Genomic DNA, 4,822 nt, shown 5'->3' with positions numbered 1-4,822 from the left:
AAATTTGTTGTTTATAAGTCACCCAGTCTATAGTGTTCTATAACAGCAGCCCGATGGACTAACTGTTGATGTGGTTCGTTGTTTCAAACCACAAAACCCTTTAAACCCATATTGTGGAGGGGCGCCTGGGTGGCTCCGGCGGTTAAGCGTCCTACTCTGTTTTCTTTTTTTTAAAGATGTATTTATTTATTTATTTGAGAGAGAAAGAATGAGACAGAGAGCATGAGAGGGGTTAGGGTCAGAGGGAGAAGCAGACCCTGCTGAGCAGGGAGCCCGATGTGGGACTCCATCCCAGGACTCCAGGATCATGACCTGAGCCGAAGGCAGACGCTTAACCAACTGAGCCACCCAGGCGCCCAAGCATCCCACTCCTGATTTTGGCTCAGGTCATGATCTCGGGGTCATGAGATCTAGCCCCGCCTTGGACTCTGTGCTGGGCATGGAGCCTGCTTAAGATTCTCTCTCTCCCTCTGCCCCTCCCCTCACCCACCCTGGTTCGCGCTCACTCGCTCACTCGCTCTCAACAAAACAAAACAAAATAAACCCCGTAACTGAGAAGGACGCTAGGGGAGACTTCCAGGGACACGAATGGAGATCCAACAAGTGGCCTTGCTTCTGTCTTTCTGAATTCTCATTCTCTGGGGTTGTCTCTCTTCGGATACAGTTATAGCTACCTCCCTAATCCTATCTAAATGAAGCCTGTCCCAATAAAGGACAAATAAAATGTATGCAAAATCAGAGATGGCTAGTGTCTTAGTCTGCTTGGGCTGCCATAACAAAATACCATTACATTGGGCGGCTTACACCACAGAAATTTGTTTTCTCACAGTTCTGGAGGCTGAAAGTCTGAGATCAGGGTGCCGGCATGGGTGGGTTCTGCTGAAGGCAACCATCCTGCCTTCTCACTGTGTCCTCCCACTGCTGACAGAGAGAGCAAGCTAGCTGGTGGCTCTTTTTATAGCAATGCTAATTCCATCATGAGGACCCTATTCTCACGACCTCATCCAGCCCCGAATACCTTCCAAAGGTCCCATCTCCAAATATCATCACACTGAACACATGAATTTGAGGGAACACAATTAGTCCATTACAGCTAGTCAGTGGAAGAAAACTCTTATTTAACTGCACTGACAAAACAAAGCGTAGATGAAATGAATTACTATTTTCCACCCATCAAATCAACAGGAATTAGAATTTTATAATTCTTAGTGCTGGCAAGGTAAAATGGACACTTAAATGGGCTGTTAATGAGAGTATACATTGATAATACTTTTTTAGAAAGCAATTTTGAGATAAGTATGAAGAGCTTCAAAACATACCTTCTGATTCTATATTCTTCTTGCAGTTTATCCTAAGAAAGTAGTCAGAGATGAAGATATGTACATTGCATCATTAGTAGTGAAAATTAATATTACATCATATAATTTTTAATAATGGGAAAAAGTTAGAAACAACCCAAACAGCCAACCATTTAGAAATTATTAAACATTCATGGTACTATTTTTTTGCGGTAGATTATCAACCAACCGCAATACAAAGATTTTATTTATTTACTTGAGAGAGAGAGAGAGAAAGAGCATGAGTGGGGTGGGGGGATGGGGGAGGGGCAGAGGGAGAGGGAGAAGGAGACTCCCCCAACAGGGAGCCTGACACCAGGCTCAATCCCAGGACCCTGAGATCATGACCTGAGCCGAACGCAGATGCTTAACTGACTGAGCCACCCAGGTGCCCCAATACATGAATTTTAAAAAATTTTTATTTTATTATGTTATGCTAGTCACCATACATTACATCATTAGTTTTTTTTTTTTCATTAGTTTTTGATGTAGTGTTCCATGATTCGTTGTTTGCGTATAACACCCAGTGCTCCATGCAATATGTGCCCTCCTTAATACCCACCACTGGGCTAACCCATTCCTCCACCCCCCTCCCCTCTAAAACCCTCAATTTGTTTCTCAGAATCCATAGTCTCTCATCGTTTGTCTCCCCCTCTGATTTCCCTTCCTACTATCTTCTTCTTCTTTTTTTTTTTACCATATAATGTATTATTTGTTTCACGGGTACAGGTCTATGATTCATCAGTCTTACACAATTCACAGCGCTCACCATAGCACATACCCTCCCCAATGTCCATCACCCAGCCACCCCATCCCTCCCACCTCCCAGCACTCCAGCAACCCTCAGTTTGTTTCCTGAAATTAAGAGTCTCTTATGGTTTGTCTCCCTCTCTGGTTTCATCTTGTTTCATTTTTTCCTCCCTTCCCCTATGATCCTCTGTCTTGTTTCTCAGATTCCTCATATCAGTGAGATCATATGATACTTGTCTTTCTCTGATTGACTTATTTCGCTTAGCATAAAACCTTCTAGTTCCATCCATGTCATTGCAAATGGCAAGATTTCAGGGGTTTTTTGATGCCTGCATAATATTCCATTGTAAATATATACCACATCTTCTTTATCCATTCATCTGTTGATGGACATCTTGGCTCTTTCCATAGTTTGGCTATTGTGGACATTGCTACTATAAACATTGGGGTGCACGTACCCCTTCAGATCACTACATAGTGCAATTGCTGGGTCATAGGGTAGCTCTCCAATACATGATGTTTTGAAGAATTTTGGGTAGGCAGGGAAAAATGTTCACAACATAATGATTAGCCAAGAAAAAAAAGATATCAAAAAAACATATACAATAACAACATATAATCCTAATTTCCGTTTAACATTTAGTTTGCAAAACTAGATATTCCCAGCAGAGGGCGTATTTAAGTTACAAATCATGATTTTTTTATGCAAAGTTTTCTATTTTTAGAAATAAGTTTTTTCATTTTTATGATTTATATGTTTTATGTTTCTCTCATGGTTGTTTCCAATTTGTATTTTTAAAACATTGCATTTATTTCTACATCACATAGACTCCATTCCTGCGTATTTTCTTTTAGGGACTACTAGCTACAAATATTTGCTAGAGATGCAAGAATCAGGAGTTATTGAATATGGGAGCAAGAGACCACCAGCCAATGTGGGAGAGAAGGAACTGGACACACTGACTCATTTTACAGGACCTTGGGGCTAGAAGGTTGTGGCTTCTCCTGAGAGCATTACGTTTGCTGAGTTCCCTTAGCCCAGCCAGCCAATTCACAGATGCAGTTCCAGAGGCAAATTCGTGGGACACTTAAATAACCAAAAAGTATATGATTATTTTTTCTCCAGTAACAATTTGCTTGTCTAGGGATTCAACAGCTGGTGGGCACCTCCCCGCTGGGCCCAGCGCAATCCAGCAGGTATCAGAATCCATAGTCTTGCTCTCACCTCGTGGAGACTGTCTCCTTACATGTCCAGTCTGCCTTAAGACCCCTCAAGTTCTAGTTTTGAGGGGCATCTTCCTCTCCCTGAGGTCCCTCCTGAATGGCCAAAGCCAGCTGACCCTTTTCAATAATCTTCACTATACTTTCAGTTATAGAGTTTCTAAAATAAAAATTTGGCACACTCTATTTAAATGTCAAGAAGACACAGAAATCTTTGTATTTTCAAATTTTTCACTTACTAACCTCCATAGAAACAAATTAAGATGAACCCTCAAGTGACACAATAGCACACCAACTCCATTTCTCCCATAGGTGGGGATGGCAAGCATTTGTGAGATGTCACTTGGGGTTTCTTTGGTTGGGGGGGTGGTTAGGGAGGTAGAAGGGACTTTGAACAGAAACTTAAACCTATTCCAGGATGCGTGGGTGGCTCATTCAGTTAAGTGTTTGCCTTTGGGTCATGATCCCAGGGTCCTGGGATGGAGCCCCACATCGGGCTCCTTGCTCAGTGAGGAGCCTGCTTCTCCCTCTGCCTCTGCCTGCCATTCCTCCTGCTTGTGCTCCCCACCTCTTGTGCTGTCAAATAAATAAATAAATAAAATCTTAAAAAAAAAAAAAAAAAAGAAACGTAGATCTATTCCTAAGGAAAGAGGTTTCTGTAACTTTGTGATCCTGACGTTGCATTTTTAAAAGCAACCTTATCTAAAAAAAAAAAACAAGGTGAAAACTATATGTTGATTATTCTACTATCTATTTATTTATTTATTTAAAGATTTTATTTATTTGAGAGAGTGAGTGAGAGAGAGCACAAGCCGGGGGAGGGGCAGAAGTAGAGGGAGAAGCAGACTCCCCACTGAGCAAGAAGGCTGATGCGGGGCTCTATCCCAGGACCCAGGGATCGTGACCTGAGCTGAAGGCAGACGCTTAACTGACTGAGCCACCCAGGCACCTTATTCGACCATTTATTTAAAACAAGAATGTTTTTCTGGGTTTGCATATAAATAAAATATTTCCAGATGGATAACATGAAAAAACCCCCTCAAGTTCTGGAGGAAGATACACATGCAGACCATTTTGTGTGAGTGCATGCTCTAGGGAAGGGAAGAGCCTTAAGTTTGTAGTTTAAAAACCTACTCACTCTGTGAATCACCTAGCCCTTCTTTGCCTCATCTGTGAAATCCAAAAGCAGGAATATACCCTCTAAAAGTCAAGGTCATCCCTAGAGGGATCTTGGGAAGCAAAATGAACGGTGACTCTCTGATGTTTGGTCATCTGTGACCTTTGGCCATGTGATTGATCTTGCTGGGGTTTGATCATGAATGGCTTCGAGGATTCTAGAGAAGGACCAAGTCCCAGGTCTTGGTATAGAATTCTGGCTTCTTCACAGACTGGCTATGTCTGCTTCTCTCTCACCTGAACCCTTTACTCCAGCCAAATTGGTCTACGCCCCTGAGGCTTTGCTCTTGCTAAAAGACCCTACCTGCAAACCTCCTGCCCATTCCTTGCCACCTGGA

The sequence above is a fragment of the Leptonychotes weddellii genome, chromosome 12 (assembly GCF_054177405.1).
Source record: "Leptonychotes weddellii isolate Sample4059 chromosome 12, ASM5417740v2, whole genome shotgun sequence".
Lineage (NCBI taxonomy): Eukaryota > Metazoa > Chordata > Mammalia > Carnivora > Phocidae > Leptonychotes > Leptonychotes weddellii.
The sequence above is the reverse complement of the archived record's forward strand: the minus strand, read 5'-3'. Positions refer to the sequence as shown.